Below are 18,124 nucleotides of genomic sequence, written 5' to 3'. Positions count from 1 at the left end.
ATGTCAACGATTTCAATCGCTTTCAACCTGCCAAGCATTAGAACACCATCTCTTCTACACTAGTTCACTCTCGTCTTAATCCTCAGTATCCCAAAGCAGACAGGTGGGGTCTGGTCCAAGAGGGGTTGCAGGCAGTGTCCCTTCCACAGGCCATCTCCCCTCTTGCCCAGAAGCCCAATGACCAGGTCCCAGGCTTTCAACTCATCTAATTTCTGTGCCTTCTCTAGGGACACCAGGGAACTTCTGGGCTCTTTTTCTGGCTTCAAGGAGGCTCTGCGACGCTGGGTCTAGTGCTCTCAGCCGACTTGGACCACACGGCCAGTTGTCTCCTCCTGCATGGGCCACCTATTGGCTCGGGTGGATCAGGTGAGGGCATGTCCTCTCAGAGAGATACATGGAGAACAGAATAGAGAACCTCTTTCTGGCATTGTTTACCCTAATCTCTCAGTGGTTGCTACCATCGCTTGACTTCCCTGGAATTTCAAGCCCAGGAGAGGGGGGTGGGTCAGCAGCCAGAACTGTGGCTTCACCCTTGTGTCTTTTTTGAATGTTTTCCGCAACCCAGAGGGCTTCCGACAACACCAATTGATAACCGCATATGGTTTCCGTGGGCCAGGCATCCAGGTGCATCTAGCCAGGGACCTGTGTCTCAGGATCTCTCACAAGGCTGCAGTCAAGATGTCATGTGGGTCTTCAGTCATCTCCAGGCTTGTTGGCAGGAAATCTGCTTGTGTGCTCACTCGGGTGGCTCCTAGCAGCCAGAGGTCCTCCATTGCGGTGAGCAAGAAATATTCATTCCTTGCCACATGGGCCTCTCCATCATACAGCCCACAAGGAGCAGGCGGCTTCCCTCGAAACCAATGGTGAGGGAGCGAGAGCAAGCCCAAGAGGAGACCAGTGTCTTTGTCTACGAGCCTCAGAAGGGACATGCTATCTATCTCTCGGGCCATATTCTGTCCTTTCGAAGTGAGGCAGGAGTTCCTGACTCTAATCCAGTGGTAGAGTATGGAACACAAAACGAGGTGTACCCACGAAGGGAATCGTTGGAGACCCTGAAAGGCTGCCCTCCATGCTTTGCTGGGACTTTACCTCAGCTAGGCATCACCATAATCCTTGCATCCAAACTAGAACGTGACCTATGAGAAAATTTTGTCAAGCCCTTCTGGGATCCTTACAGCAGCTTGCCTAGAAGTTCCTTGCACAAGGGAAGGGTGCCTGTGTGGCTTAGTCAGGTCAACGTCTGACTCTTGATTTCGGCTCAGGGCGTGGTCCCATGGTCTGTGAAATCCAGCCCAGCGTCTGGTTGTGCACTTGAGTGGGAAGGCTGTCTAGGAATCTCTCTCTCCCTGCCCCTCCCCCGCTTGCATGTGTGTGTGCCCTCGCTCTTTCTCTCTCTCAGAAATGAAGAAGCAGAAGTCATCGTAGTGGTAGGAGTGGTAGTTATTTTCACATCAGTGGGTAATGAGACAACCTTGGCTTGGAATGGGAGCTCTGAAATTCACTAGCTGTGTGATCTTGGGGCAAGTTGTGTCCCCTCTCTGAACCTCAGTAGTATATGACACACTGGGTTATTGGGACAATTAAGTGATCAGTAAAGGACACTTAAAACCCTTCGTTGCTTGGCATAGAATCCCTTCATACAATCAATTCTCAGTCGCAGTAGGATCAGCAATTTGATCGTTTTATTTTTTTGGTCCTTAACAATGAAAAATGCTCTCTCACATGGCTATAGGGAATAGGTAGCATCAGTTCAAGAATGGGGTGGATCTCCAGTCAAAGGAGCAATGGGTGTGGCTGAAGGGGTAAGGAAGCACAGGAGCTTTTGTGCTCTGGTTGTGAGTGTTGGTGGCTGCTGGGAAAGGGAATCAGACCTGCAGGGGACCCGAGAACTTGGAGTCTGGCCAGTGCACCCTTGCTCCCTTCTTGGGCTTCTGGGCTTTCAGGGGAGCCTGTGGCCCTTGAGGGCATTTGGAGGCTGTGCCCAGAAGAGCAGGAGCAGGAGCTGGAGCTGGAGCAGGAGCAGGAGCAGGAGCAGGAGCAGGAGGCCCCCCGGAGACAGGCTGGACCTTGGGCCCAGAGTTGGCCAGCTTCTGCCTGAGGCAATGGTTTTCTTCCTTGAGCCTTTGGAACTCCCTCTCTGCCCACAGAACAGCCTTCTGGCTCTCCTCACTTCTGTTCTCCACCAGGAGGCGCTCTCGGTCATGCAAGGAGGAGATTCTCTGCCATTCTCGGTGCAGGTCGTCGGCCATCTTCTTGTAGAGGCCTAAGTTCCAGTGGGCAGCATCCACCTTCCTGCGCACCTTGGCGAGTTCGTTCTTCACTTGCAGGCAGCGTGCCTTCTCCTCCATCATCTTCCTCTCCAGGTGTTTGAGGTGCTCTTCGCACAGCTTAGGCTCTGCCTCAAGCTTCAGGTGCAGCTTCTGAATCTCCCTTTCCAGGAGGCTGTTTCGCTGGTGAAAAGATACTTGCTCAGCTTGGTGGATTGTTGTGTTTCCTGGGAGCTCTTCATTCCCCTGACGTGCCTTCTTCAGTGCCCTGGATGGCTTTCCTTGATTCAGGGGGCTCCCACGGGGCACGTGATCAGTGGAGGAGGAGCCAGTCTGCACCTGCCTCCTTGAGCCCCCACCTTCCAGATGATCTCGAAGGAGCTCTAGCAGATGCATCACCGTCAGTAGGATCTGGCTGAGGGTGTGGTGTTGGCTCTGGCCCTCAGCGGGGGCCTGCCACGGCACACCTCCGTCAGGAAGCTCTGGCCTGCCTGCCTCCCCTGCCTCTTCCTGCCCTCTCAGTCCACAGCTGCCAATGTCCTGAGACAGAGGGTCTGCACTTCCCCGCAGATCAGGGCTGTCCTTGAAGTCTTCTGGCATATTCCTCGCAGGGGGTTCTCCATCGTCCTGGGCTGCTCCACAGATGGGATTTTCATCGGTGAGCTGGTGAGGGCTCTTCTTCAACAGCCTTTGCCGAACTCCCTTCAGCAGTTGCGTAGCGTCTCCCACAGAAAAGTACCCGACATCTTGATTCAGGGCAGCCAGAGCAAGGATCTGTAGCGGGAGAGGACTGGCCTTGTGCTCCGATGATGCGACGGCTCCATGGGCTGGTGCATCCGGGTCGGTCTTCTCCATGTCTTTTCCAGATACTTCATTCTGGGCACAGTGCCCCTTTCTTCCTCTTAAGCGGAGTCCACACTTTACTGGAATGAACACCAGCAACACAGTGCACACGAGGATCTCCCAGCCAAACCCAGAGTCTCGTGGCCCATGTGGCCAACGTTCGATTATCGGCAACCCAGAAGCCCACAGCTGTTCCCGGAGAGCCCACAGCGGCTCCAGAACTGTGTGGGGAGACATTGTAATGGCCACCAGCTGGCTCCAGAGAGCCTGGGGGCTTTGTCTCTGATCACCAGTGTCCTCTCGGCCACTAGAAACTGCTTGGAACCCCTACGAGGGTTCCGTCTCCAATGCAAACCAGTGCCTGGCAACAGGAGCTGAAGGGAGTAGGGGTGGGGGAGGTGCACCCGAGACTCCAACGCAAATCAGTGCCTGGCAACAGGAGCTAACAGTCGTTGGGCAGCGGAGGAGAATCTCTATATTGTGTACCTGAAAAAAATGCAACCCTATGTAGCATTGTCTTGGAATTAAACTTTGACACTTATAAAAAAAAGTTAAAAATGAAACTAGATATCAAAGGGAGAAACATAACAAAATCTAAACACGTAGAAAGTAACTTTCTAGATTATCGGAGACAAAAGATAAAATTTCAGTGCACTGACCCGAAGGAAAATAAAACTACAACGTATTAAAATTGATGGGACACAGCTAAATCAACAGAGAGCTCAATTTTTAGCACTCAATGCATACATTAGAAAGGAGGAGGAGCATCTGGGTGGCTCAGTCAGTTAGTCCAACTCTTGATTTTGACTCGGGTCATGGTCAACCTTGGGATAGTGAGGCTGAACCTGCATTGTGCTGGTGCTGGGCATGGTGGCTGCTTAATCATCTCTCTCTCTTTCTGCACCGCTTCCGTTTCTCTGTCTCTGTCTCTGTCTCTGTCTGTGTGTCTATCTCTCTCTCTCTCTCTAAAAAGAAAAGGAGTCTCAAAACTATAATCTTTCTATTTTAGAACCTGAAAAAAGAGGAGAAACTAAAACTAAAGAAGAAAACCAGAAGAATCCTTCCACCCCATTTCAAGATATTCGTCTACAGTAATCAAAAGTGCGTGGTGTTGGTGAAGAGCTAGACCAATGGAACAGAATACAGATGGATAAGTGGAACAGAATCAGGGACCCAGAAAGAGAACTACGCCCATATGTCGAATGGGGCCTTGACAAAGGTAAAAAGCCGTTCAGTGGAGGAGTGACAGCGTTTTGAATAAATGGTGCTAGAGCAAGTGGACATGCATAGGCAAAGAAGAAGGAGAAGCAGAAGAGGGAGCGGGAGAGGGGAGGAGGAGGTGGAGGACGAGGAGGCCGGGGACCACAATCTAAGTATCAAACCCTATACAAAACTTAACTCAGGCTGCCTGGGTGAGGCAGCCTGTGCGGCAGCCAGCTCTTGATTTCGGCTCTTGTCAAGCTCTCAGCGTCCCGGGACAAAGTCAGGCTCCAAGCTCACTGGCGAGGCTGCTTGAGGATGCTCTTTTCCCTTCTCCCTCCAGGCCCCTGCCCGCTCATGCACATGTTCACTCTCCCAAAGGAAAAAAAGAAAAAAAGAGTATTTTAAAAAGTAGCTCAAAATTAATCACTGCCTTACATGGAAAATGATAAATCTTATAGGGAAAATGTGGGGGAAAATTTCCAGAATGGAAAGCTAGGTAAAGAATCCTCCAGTCGAACATCAAATTATTTTCCCTAAGGTAAAGTTGATTAATTAGACTTTATCCAACAATCAGAATTGTAAATCTGTGCCGTGTGAAAGACCTCCTTAAGAAGACCCAAAAGACAAGCTACCAACTTGGAGGAAATAGGTCCAAATCACATAGCTAATAGAGGACTCCTGTCTGAAGCATGGAAACTCAGAATTTGATCCCCAAGTAAGCATGCAATCTAGTTAGCAAAAGGAAATAGAAGGGGGGTGGGGAAAAAGTAAAGGGCCTGCCACCTTTACCAAAGCGTAGACAGATGGAAACCACATAGAAAGTTGCCATTGGGGCAATTCAAATGAAAACTCCAGTGAGCTCTCACTGCACACCTATCACAGTGATTCAAACCAAATGCGCCAGAGAGGGAGAGAGAGACCCCACCACCAAATGCAAGGCAGGATGTGGAATGACTGGATCACTCCCGCATCACAGTTGGGAATGGAAAATGATAGAGCTGACTCTTGAAAACAGTTAAGAGTTTCTTTTCCTTTTCCAAGCCGTGAGTTACATTCCCGTTCACATGCAGTATAATATCAATTTCAGGTGTCCAATAGAGTGGCTCAACCCTTCCACACAGATTCTTTGAGAACTAGACTTGCTACCGCCCTAGGAGCAGGTCATGGCACTATGGCATTTATCTTAGAGAAATCAAAACTTAACGTTTGCTCCAAAGCCTGTAGGGGAATGTATCTGTGTCCTTATGAAAGCAGTGGGGCTGCCAAGGGGGTGGAAGGGACTGGAGTGGTTGGATATTGACACTTGACAGGGCTGCTGTAAGTGATAAACTCCTCTTGCTTCTTTGAAGGCCCCTTCCCCTTAATGGTGGTCCTGAGGACGAGGAGAATAGGAATGTCAACGATTTCAATCGCTTTCAACCTGCCAAGCATTAGAACACCATCTCTTCTACACTAGTTCACTCTCGTCTTAATCCTCAGTATCCCAAAGCAGACAGGTGGGGTCTGGTCCAAGAGGGGTTGCAGGCAGTGTCCCTTCCACAGGCCATCTCCCCTCTTGCCCAGAAGCCCAATGACCAGGTCCCAGGCTTTCAACTCATCTAATTTCTGTGCCTTCTCTAGGGACACCAGGGAACTTCTGGGCTCTTTTTCTGCCTTCAAGGAGGCTCTGCGACGCTGGGTCTAGTGCTCTCAGCCGACTTGGACCACACGGCCAGTTGTCTCCTCCTGCATGGGCCACCTATTGGCTCGGGTGGATCAGGTGAGGGCATGTCCTCTCAGAGAGATACATGGAGAACAGAATAGAGGACCTCTTTCTGGCATTGTTTACCCTAATCTCTCAGTGGTTGCTACCATCGCTTGACTTCCCTGGAATTTCAAGCCCAGGAGAGGGGGGTGGGTCAGCAGCCAGAACTGTGGCTTCACCCTTGTGTCTTTTTTGAATGTTTTCCGCAACCCAGAGGGCTTCCGACAACACCAATTGATAACCGCATATGGTTTCCGTGGGCCAGGCATCCAGGTGCATCTAGCCAGGGACCTGTGTCTCAGGATCTCTCACAAGGCTGCAGTCAAGATGTCATGTGGGTCTTCAGTCATCTCCAGGCTTGTTGGCGGGAAATCTGCTTGTGTGCTCACTCGGGTGGCTCCTAGCAGCCAGAGGTCCTCCATTGCGGTGAGCAAGAAATATTCATTCCTTGCCACATGGGCCTCTCCATCATACAGCCCACAAGGAGCAGGCGGCTTCCCTCGAAACCAATGGTGAGGGAGCGAGAGCAAGCCCAAGAGGAGACCAGTGTCTTTGTCTATGAGCCTCAGAAGGGACATGCTATCTATCTCTCGGGCCATATTCTGTCCTTTCGAAGTGAGGCAGGAGTTCCTGACTCTAATCCAGTGGTAGAGTATGGAACACAAAACGAGGTGTACCCACGAAGGGAATCGTTGGAGACCCTGAAAGGCTGCCCTCCATGCTTTGCTGGGACTTTACCTCAGCTAGGCATCACCATAATCCTTGCATCCAAACTAGAACGTGACCTATGAGAAAATTTTGTCAAGCCCTTCTGGGATCCTTACAGCAGCTTGCCTAGAAGTTCCTTGCACAAGGGAAGGGTGCCTGTGTGGCTTAGTCAGGTCAACGTCTGACTCTTGATTTCGGCTCAGGGCGTGGTCCCATGGTCTGTGAAATCCAGCCCAGCGTCTGGTTGTGCACTTGAGTGGGAAGGCTGTCTAGGAATCTCTCTCTCCCTGCCCATCCCCCGCTTGCATGTGTGTGTGCCCTCGCTCTTTCTCTCTCTCAGAAATGAAGAAGCAGAAGTCATCGTAGTGGTAGGAGTGGTAGTTATTTTCACATCAGTGGGTAATGAGACAACCTTGGCTTGGAATGGGAGCTCTGAAATTCACTAGCTGTGTGATCTTGGGGCAAGTTGTGTCCCCTCTCTGAACCTCAGTAGTATAGGACACACTGGGTTATTGGGACAATTAAGTGATCAGTAAAGGACACTTAAAACCCTTGGTTGCTTGGCATAGAATCCCTTCATACAATCAATTCTCAGTCGCAGTAGGATCAGCAATTTGATCGTTTTATTTTTTTGGTCCTTAACAATGAAAAATGCTCTCTCACATGGCTATAGGGAATAGGTAGCATCAGTTCAAGAATGGGGTGGATCTCCAGTCAAAGGAGCAATGGGTGTGGCTGAAGGGGTAAGGAAGCACAGGAGCTTTTGTGCTCTGGTTGTGAGTGTTGGTGGCTGCTGGGAAAGGGAATCAGACCTGCAGGGGACCCGAGAACTTGGAGTCTGGCCAGTGCACCCTTGCTCCCTTCTTGGGCTTCTGGGTTTCAGGGGAGCCTGTGGCCCTTGAGGGCATTTGGAGGCTGTGCCCAGAAGAGCAGGAGCAGGAGCTGGAGCTGGAGCAGGAGCAGGAGCAGGAGCAGGAGGCCCCCCGGAGACAGGCTGGACCTTGGGCCCAGAGTTGGCCAGCTTCTGCCTGAGGCAATGGTTTTCTTCCTTGAGCCTTTGGAACTCCCTCTCTGCCCACAGAACAGCCTTCTGGCTCTCCTCACTTCTGTTCTCCACCAGGAGGCGCTCTCGGTCATGCAAGGAGGAGATTCTCTGCCATTCTTGGTGCAGGTCGTCGGCCATCTTCTTGTAGAGGCCTAAGTTCCAGTGGGCAGCATCCACCTTCCTGCGCACCTTGGCGAGTTCGTTCTTCACTTGCAGGCAGCGTGCCTTCTCCTCCATCATCTTCCTCTCCAGGTGTTTGAGGTGCTCTTCGCACAGCTTAGGCTCTGCCTCGAGCTTCAGGTGCAGCTTCTGAATCTCCCTTTCCAGGAGGCTGTTTCGCTGGTGAAAAGATACTTGCTCAGCTTGGTGGATTGTTGTGTTTCCTGGGAGCTCTTCATTCCCCTGACGTGCCTTCTTCAGTGCCCTGGATGGCTTTCCTTGATTCAGGGGGCTCCCACGGGGCACGTGATCAGTGGAGGAGGAGCCAGTCTGCACCTGCCTCCTTGAGCCCCCACCTTCCAGATGATCTCGAAGGAGCTCTAGCAGATGCATCACCGTCAGTAGGATCTGGCTGAGGGTGTGGTGTTGGCTCTGGCCCTCAGCGGGGGCCTGCCACGGCACACCTCCGTCAGGAAGCTCTGGCCTGCCTGCCTCCCCTGCCTCTTCCTGCCCTCTCAGTCCACAGCTGCCAATGTCCTGAGACAGAGGGTCTGCACTTCCCCGCAGATCAGGGCTGTCCTTGAAGTCTTCTGGCATATTCCTCGCAGGGGGTTCTCCATCGTCCTGGGCTGCTCCACAGATGGGATTTTCATCGGTGAGCTGGTGAGGGCTCTTCTTCAACAGCCTTTGCCGAACTCCCTTCAGCAGTTGCGTAGCGTCTCCCACAGAAAAGTACCCGACATCTTGATTCAGGGCAGCCAGAGCAAGGATCTGTAGCGGGAGAGGACTGGCCTTTTGCTCCGATGATGCGACGGCTCCATGGGCTGGTGCATCCGGGTCGGTCTTCTCCATGTCTTTTCCAGATACTTCATTCTGGGCACAGTGCCCCTTTCTTCCTCTTAAGCGGAGTCCACACTTTACTGGAATGAACACCAGCAACACAGTGCACACGAGGATCTCCCAGCCAAACCCAGAGTCTCGTGGCCCATGTGGCCAACGTTCGATTATCGGCAACCCAGAAGCCCACAGCTGTTCCCGGAGAGCCCACAGCGGCTCCAGAACTGTGTGGGGAGACATTGTAATGGCCACCAGCTGGCTCCAGAGAGCCTGGGGGCTTTGTCTCTGATCACCAGTGTCCTCTCGGCCACTAGAAACTGCTTGGAACCCCTACGAGGGTTCCGTCTCCAATGCAAACCAGTGCCTGGCAACAGGAGCTGAAGGGAGTAGGGGTGGGGGAGGTGCACCCGAGACTCCAACGCAAATCAGTGCCTGGCAACAGGAGCTAACAGTCGTTGGGCAGCGGAGGAGAATCTCTATATTGTGTACCTGAAAAAAATGCAACCCTATGTAGCATTGTCTTGGAATTAAACTTTGACACTTATAAAAAAAAGTTAAAAATGAAACTAGATATCAAAGGGAGAAACATAACAAAATCTAAACACGTAGAAAGTAACTTTCTAGATTATCGGAGACAAAAGATAAAATTTCAGTGCACTGACCCGAAGGAAAATAAAACTACAACGTATTAAAATTGATGGGACACAGCTAAATCAACAGAGAGCTCAATTTTTAGCACTCAATGCATACATTAGAAAGGAGGAGGAGCATCTGGGTGGCTCAGTCAGTTAGTCCAACTCTTGATTTTGACTCGGGTCATGGTCAACCTTGGGATAGTGAGGCTGAACCTGCATTGTGCTGGTGCTGGGCATGGTGGCTGCTTAATCATCTCTCTCTCTTTCTGCACCGCTTCCGTTTCTCTGTCTCTGTCTCTGTCTCTGTCTGTGTGTCTATCTCTCTCTCTCTCTCTAAAAAGAAAAGGAGTCTCAAAACTATAATCTTTCTATTTTAGAACCTGAAAAAAGAGGAGAAACTAAAACTAAAGAAGAAAACCAGAAGAATCCTTCCACCCCATTTCAAGATATTCGTCTACAGTAATCAAAAGTGCGTGGTGTTGGTGAAGAGCTAGACCAATGGAACAGAATACAGATGGATAAGTGGAACAGAATCAGGGACCCAGAAAGAGAACTACGCCCATATGTCGAATGGGGCCTTGACAAAGGTAAAAAGCCGTTCAGTGGAGGAGTGACAGCGTTTTGAATAAATGGTGCTAGAGCAAGTGGACATGCATAGGCAAAGAAGAAGGAGAAGCAGAAGAGGGAGCGGGAGAGGGGAGGAGGAGGTGGAGGACGAGGAGGCCGGGGACCACAATCTAAGTATCAAACCCTATACAAAACTTAACTCAGGCTGCCTGGGTGAGGCAGCCTGTGCGGCAGCCAGCTCTTGATTTCGGCTCTTGTCAAGCTCTCAGCGTCCCGGGACAAAGTCAGGCTCCAAGCTCACTGGCGAGGCTGCTTGAGGATGCTCTTTTCCCTTCTCCCTCCAGGCCCCTGCCCGCTCATGCACATGTTCACTCTCCCAAAGGAAAAAAAGAAAAAAAGAGTATTTTAAAAAGTAGCTCAAAATTAATCACTGCCTTACATGGAAAATGATAAATCTTATAGGGAAAATGTGGGGGAAAATTTCCAGAATGGAAAGCTAGGTAAAGAATCCTCCAGTCGAACATCAAATGATTTTCCCTAAGGTAAAGTTGATTAATTAGACTTTATCCAACAATCAGAATTGTAAATCTGTGCCGTGTGAAAGACCTCCTTAAGAAGACCCAAAAGACAAGCTACCAACTTGGAGGAAATAGGTCCAAATCACATAGCTAATAGAGGACTCCTGTCTGAAGCATGGAAACTCAGAATTTGATCCCCAAGTAAGCATGCAATCTAGTTAGCAAAAGGAAATAGAAGGGGGGTGGGGAAAAAGTAAAGGGCCTGCCACCTTTACCAAAGCGTAGACAGATGGAAACCACATAGAAAGTTGCCATTGGGGCAATTCAAATGAAAACTCCAGTGAGCTCTCACTGCACACCTATCAGAGTGATTCAAACCAAATGCGCCAGAGAGGGAGAGAGAGACCCCACCACCAAATGCAAGGCAGGATGTGGAATGACTGGATCACTCCCGCATCACAGTTGGGAATGGAAAATGATAGAGCTGACTCTTGAAAACAGTTAAGAGTTTCTTTTCCTTTTCCAAGCCGTGAGTTACATTCCCGTTCACATGCAGTATAATATCAATTTCAGGTGTCCAATAGAGTGGCTCAACCCTTCCACACAGATTCTTTGAGAACTAGACTTGCTACCGCCATAGGAGCAGGTCATGGCACTATGGCATTTATCTTAGAGAAATCAAAACTTAACGTTTGCTCCAAAGCCTGTAGGGGAATGTATCTGTGTCCTTATGAAAGCAGTGGGGCTGCCAAGGGGGTGGAAGGGACTGGAGTGGTTGGATATTGACACTTGACAGGGCTGCTGTAAGTGATAAACTCCTCTTGCTTCTTTGAAGGACCCTTCCCCTTAATGGTGGTCCTGAGGACGAGGAGAATAGGAATGTCAACGATTTCAATCGCTTTCAACCTGCCAAGCATTAGAACACCATCTCTTCTACACTAGTTCACTCTCGTCTTAATCCTCAGTATCCCAAAGCAGACAGGTGGGGTCTGGTCCAAGAGGGGTTGCAGGCAGTGTCCCTTCCCCAGGCCATCTCCCCTCTTGCCCAGAAGCCCAATGACCAGGTCCCAGGCTTTCAACTCATCTAATTTCTGTGCCTTCTCTAGGGACACCAGGGAACTTCTGGGCTCTTTTTCTGGCTTCAAGGAGGCTCTGCGACGCTGGGTCTAGTGCTCTCAGCCGACTTGGACCACACGGCCAGTTGTCTCCTCCTGCATGGGCCACCTATTGGCTCGGGTGGATCAGGTGAGGGCATGTCCTCTCAGAGAGATACATGGAGAACAGAATAGAGGACCTCTTTCTGGCATTGTTTACCCTAATCTCTCAGTGGTTGCTACCATCGCTTGACTTCCCTGGAATTTCAAGCCCAGGAGAGGGGGGGGGGGTCAGCAGCCAGAACTGTGGCTTCACCCTTGTGTCTTTTTTGAATGTTTTCCGCAACCCAGAGGGCTTCCGACAACACCAATTGATAACCGCATATGGTTTCCGTGGGCCAGGCATCCAGGTGCATCTAGCCAGGGACCTGTGTCTCAGGATCTCTCACAAGGCTGCAGTCAAGATGTCATGTGGGTCTTCAGTCATCTCCAGGCTTGTTGGCGGGAAATCTGCTTGTGTGCTCACTCGGGTGGCTCCTAGCAGCCAGAGGTCCTCCATTGCGGTGAGCAAGAAATATTCATTCCTTGCCACATGGGCCTCTCCATCATACAGCCCACAAGGAGCAGGCGGCTTCCCTCGAAACCAATGGTGAGGGAGCGAGAGCAAGCCCAAGAGGAGACCAGTGTCTTTGTCTATGAGCCTCAGAAGGGACATGCTATCTATCTCTCGGGCCATATTCTGTCCTTTCGAAGTGAGGCAGGAGTTCCTGACTCTAATCCAGTGGTAGAGTATGGAACACAAAACGAGGTGTACCCACGAAGGGAATCGTTGGAGACCCTGAAAGGCTGCCCTCCATGCTTTGCTGGGACTTTACCTCAGCTAGGCATCACCATAATCCTTGCATCCAAACTAGAACGTGACCTATGAGAAAATTTTGTCAAGCCCTTCTGGGATCCTTACAGCAGCTTGCCTAGAAGTTCCTTGCACAAGGGAAGGGTGCCTGTGTGGCTTAGTCAGGTCAACGTCTGACTCTTGATTTCGGCTCAGGGCGTGGTCCCATGGTCTGTGAAATCCAGCCCAGCGTCTGGTTGTGCACTTGAGTGGGAAGGCTGTCTAGGAATCTCTCTCTCCCTGCCCCTCCCCCGCTTGCATGTGTGTGTGCCCTCGCTCTTTCTCTCTCTCAGAAATGAAGAAGCAGAAGTCATCGTAGTGGTAGGAGTGGTAGTTATTTTCACATCAGTGGGTAATGAGACAACCTTGGCTTGGAATGGGAGCTCTGAAATTCACTAGCTGTGTGATCTTGGGGCAAGTTGTGTCCCCTCTCTGAACCTCAGTAGTATAGGACACACTGGGTTATTGGGACAATTAAGTGATCAGTAAAGGACACTTAAAACCCTTGGTTGCTTGGCATAGAATCCCTTCATACAATCAATTCTCAGTCGCAGTAGGATCAGCAATTTGATCGTTTTATTTTTTTGGTCCTTAACAATGAAAAATGCTCTCTCACATGGCTATAGGGAATAGGTAGCATCAGTTCAAGAATGGGGTGGATCTCCAGTCAAAGGAGCAATGGGTGTGGCTGAAGGGGTAAGGAAGCACAGGAGCTTTTGTGCTCTGGTTGTGAGTGTTGGTGGCTGCTGGGAAAGGGAATCAGACCTGCAGGGGACCCGAGAACTTGGAGTCTGGCCAGTGCACCCTTGCTCCCTTCTTGGGCTTCTGGGCTTTGAGGGGAGCCTGTGGCCCTTGAGGGCGTTTGGAGGCTGTGCCCAGAAGAGCAGGAGCAGGAGCTGGAGCTGGAGCAGGAGCAGGAGCAGGAGGCCCCCCGGAGACAGGCTGGACCTTGGGCCCAGAGTTGGCCAGCTTCTGCCTGAGGCAATGGTTTTCTTCCTTGAGCCTTTGGAACTCCCTCTCTGCCCACAGAACAGCCTTCTGGCTCTCCTCACTTCTGTTCTCCACCAGGAGGCGCTCTCGGTCATGCAAGGAGGAGATTCTCTGCCATTCTTGGTGCAGGTCGTCGGCCATCTTCTTGTAGAGGCCTAAGTTCCAGTGGGCAGCATCCACCTTCCTGCGCACCTTGGCGAGTTCGTTCTTCACTTGCAGGCAGCGTGCCTTCTCCTCCATCATCTTCCTCTCCAGGTGTTTGAGGTGCTCTTCGCACAGCTTAGGCTCTGCCTCGAGCTTCAGGTGCAGCTTCTGAATCTCCCTTTCCAGGAGGCTGTTTCGCTGGTGAAAAGATACTTGCTCAGCTTGGTGGATTGTTGTGTTTCCTGGGAGCTCTTCATTCCCCTGACGTGCCTTCTTCAGTGCCCTGGATGGCTTTCCTTGATTCAGGGGGCTCCCACGGGGCACGTGATCAGTGGAGGAGGAGCCAGTCTGCACCTGCCTCCTTGAGCCCCCACCTTCCAGATGATCTCGAAGGAGCTCTAGCAGATGCATCACCGTCAGTAGGATCTGGCTGAGGGTGTGGTGTTGGCTCTGGCCCTCAGCGGGGGCCTGCCACAGCACACCTCCGTCAGGAAGCTCTGGCCTGCCTGCCTCCCCTGCCTCTTCCTGCCCTCTCAGTCCACAGCTGCCAATGTCCTGAGACAGAGGGTCTGCACTTCCCCGCAGATCAGGGCTGTCCTTGAAGTCTTCTGGCATATTCCTCGCAGGGGGTTCTCCATCGTCCTGGGCTGCTCCACAGATGGGATTTTCATCGGTGAGCTGGTGAGGGCTCTTCTTCAACAGCCTTTGCCGAACTCCCTTCAGCAGTTGCGTAGCGTCTCCCACAGAAAAGTACCCGACATCTTGATTCAGGGCAGCCAGAGCAAGGATCTGTAGCGGGAGAGGACTGGCCTTGTGCTCCGATGATGCGACGGCTCCATGGGCTGGTGCATCCGGGTCGGTCTTCTCCATGTCTTTTCCAGATACTTCATTCTGGGCACAGTGCCCCTTTCTTCCTCTTAAGCGGAGTCCACACTTTACTGGAATGAACACCAGCAACACAGTGCACACGAGGATCTCCCAGCCAAACCCAGAGTCTCGTGGCCCATGTGGCCAACGTTCGATTATCGGCAACCCAGAAGCCCACAGCTGTTCCCGGAGAGCCCACAGCGGCTCCAGAACTGTGTGGGGAGACATTGTAATGGCCACCAGCTGGCTCCAGAGAGCCTGGGGGCTTTGTCTCTGATCACCAGTGTCCTCTCGGCCACTAGAAACTGCTTGGAACCCCTACGAGGGTTCCGTCTCCAATGCAAACCAGTGCCTGGCAACAGGAGCTGAAGGGAGTAGGGGTGGGGGAGGTGCACCCGAGACTCCAACGCAAATCAGTGCCTGGCAACAGGAGCTAACAGTCGTTGGGCAGCGGAGGAGAATCTCTATATTGTGTACCTGAAAAAAATGCAACCCTATGTAGCATTGTCTTGGAATTAAACTTTGACACTTATAAAAAAAAGTTAAAAATGAAACTAGATATCAAAGGGAGAAACATAACAAAATCTAAACACGTAGAAAGTAACTTTCTAGATTATCGGAGACAAAAGATAAAATTTCAGTGCACTGACCCGAAGGAAAATAAAACTACAACGTATTAAAATTGATGGGACACAGCTAAATCAACAGAGAGCTCAATTTTTAGCACTCAATGCATACATTAGAAAGGAGGAGGAGCATCTGGGTGGCTCAGTCAGTTAGTCCAAGTCTTGATTTTGACTCGGGTCATGGTCAACCTTGGGATAGTGAGGCTGAACCTGCATTGTGCTGGTGCTGGGCATGGTGGCTGCTTAATCATCTCTCTCTCTTTCTGCACCGCTTCCGTTTCTCTGTCTCTGTCTCTGTCTCTGTCTGTGTGTCTATCTCTCTCTCTCTCTCTAAAAAGAAAAGGAGTCTCAAAACTATAATCTTTCTATTTTAGAACCTGAAAAAAGAGGAGAAACTAAAACTAAAGAAGAAAACCAGAAGAATCCTTCCACCCCATTTCAAGATATTCGTCTACAGTAATCAAAAGTGCGTGGTGTTGGTGAAGAGCTAGACCAATGGAACAGAATACAGATGGATAAGTGGAACAGAATCAGGGACCCAGAAAGAGAACTACGCCCATATGTCGAATGGGGCCTTGACAAAGGTAAAAAGCCGTTCAGTGGAGGAGTGACAGCGTTTTGAATAAATGGTGCTAGAGCAAGTGGACATGCATAGGCAAAGAAGAAGGAGAAGCAGAAGAGGGAGCGGGAGAGGGGAGGAGGAGGTGGAGGACGAGGAGGCCGGGGACCACAATCTAAGTATCAAACCCTATACAAAACTTAACTCAGGCTGCCTGGGTGAGGCAGCCTGTGCGGCAGCCAGCTCTTGATTTCGGCTCTTGTCAAGCTCTCAGCGTCCCGGGACAAAGTCAGGCTCCAAGCTCACTGGCGAGGCTGCTTGAGGATGCTCTTTTCCCTTCTCCCTCCAGGCCCCTGCCCGCTCATGCACATGTTCACTCTCCCAAAGGAAAAAAAGAAAAACAGAGTATTTTAAAAAGTAGCTCAAAATTAATCACTGCCTTACATGGAAAATGATAAATCTTATAGGGAAAATGTGGGGGAAAATTTCCAGAATGGAAAGCTAGGTAAAGAATCCTCCAGTCGAACATCAAATTATTTTCCCTAAGGTAAAGTTGATTAATTAGACTTTATCCAACAATCAGAATTGTAAATCTGTGCCGTGTGAAAGACCTCCTTAAGAAGACCCAAAAGACAAGCTACCAACTTGGAGGAAATAGGTCCAAATCACATAGCTAATAGAGGACTCCTGTCTGAAGCATGGAAACTCAGAATTTGATCCCCAAGTAAGCATGCAATCTAGTTAGCAAAAGGAAATAGAAGGGGGGTGGGGAAAAAGTAAAGGGCCTGCCACCTTTACCAAAGCGTAGACAGATGGAAACCACATAGAAAGTTGCCATTGGGGCAATTCAAATGAAAACTCCAGTGAGCTCTCACTGCACACCTATCAGAGTGATTCAAACCAAATGCGCCAGAGAGGGAGAGAGAGACCCCACCACCAAATGCAAGGCAGGATGTGGAATGACTGGATCACTCCCGCATCACAGTTGGGAATGGAAAATGATAGAGCTGACTCTTGAAAACAGTTAAGAGTTTCTTTTCCTTTTCCAAGCCGTGAGTTACATTCCCGTTCACATGCAGTATAATATCAATTTCAGGTGTCCAATAGAGTGGCTCAACCCTTCCACACAGATTCTTTGAGAACTAGACTTGCTACCGCCCTAGGAGCAGGTCATGGCACTATGGCATTTATCTTAGAGAAATCAAAACTTAACGTTTGCTCCAAAGCCTGTAGGGGAATGTATCTGTGTCCTTATGAAAGCAGTGGGGCTGCCAAGGGGGTGGAAGGGACTGGAGTGGTTGGATATTGACACTTGACAGGGCTGCTGTAAGTGATAAACTCCTCTTGCTTCTTTGAAGGACCCTTCCCCTTAATGGTGGTCCTGAGGACGAGGAGAATAGGAATGTCAACGATTTCAATCGCTTTCAACCTGCCAAGCATTAGAACACCATCTCTTCTACACTAGTTCACTCTCGTCTTAATCCTCAGTATCCCAAAGCAGACAGGTGGGGTCTGGTCCAAGAGGGGTTGCAGGCAGTGTCCCTTCCCCAGGCCATCTCCCCTCTTGCCCAGAAGCCCAATGACCAGGTCCCAGGCTTTCAACTCATCTAATTTCTGTGCCTTCTCTAGGGACACCAGGGAACTTCTGGGCTCTTTTTCTGGCTTCAAGGAGGCTCTGCGACGCTGGGTCTAGTGCTCTCAGCCGACTTGGACCACACGGCCAGTTGTCTCCTCCTGCATGGGCCACCTATTGGCTCGGGTGGATCAGGTGAGGGCATGTCCTCTCAGAGAGATACATGGAGAACAGAATAGAGGACCTCTTTCTGGCATTGTTTACCCTAATCTCTCAGTGGTTGCTACCATCGCTTGACTTCCCTGGAATTTCAAGCCCAGGAGAGGGGGGGGGGTCAGCAGCCAGAACTGTGGCTTCACCCTTGTGTCTTTTTTGAATGTTTTCCGCAACCCAGAGGGCTTCCGACAACACCAATTGATAACCGCATATGGTTTCCGTGGGCCAGGCATCCAGGTGCATCTAGCCAGGGACCTGTGTCTCAGGATCTCTCACAAGGCTGCAGTCAAGATGTCATGTGGGTCTTCAGTCATCTCCAGGCTTGTTGGCGGGAAATCTGCTTGTGTGCTCACTCGGGTGGCTCCTAGCAGCCAGAGGTCCTCCATTGCGGTGAGCAAGAAATATTCATTCCTTGCCACATGGGCCTCTCCATCATACAGCCCACAAGGAGCAGGCGGCTTCCCTCGAAACCAATGGTGAGGGAGCGAGAGCAAGCCCAAGAGGAGACCAGTGTCTTTGTCTATGAGCCTCAGAAGGGACATGCTATCTATCTCTCGGGCCATATTCTGTCCTTTCGAAGTGAGGCAGGAGTTCCTGACTCTAATCCAGTGGTAGAGTATGGAACACAAAACGAGGT

Source organism: Mustela nivalis, assembly GCF_964662115.1.
Source record: "Mustela nivalis genome assembly, contig: HAP1_SCAFFOLD_694, whole genome shotgun sequence".
Classification (NCBI taxonomy): Eukaryota; Metazoa; Chordata; class Mammalia; order Carnivora; family Mustelidae; genus Mustela; species Mustela nivalis.
Note: the sequence above shows the minus strand (reverse complement) of the source record.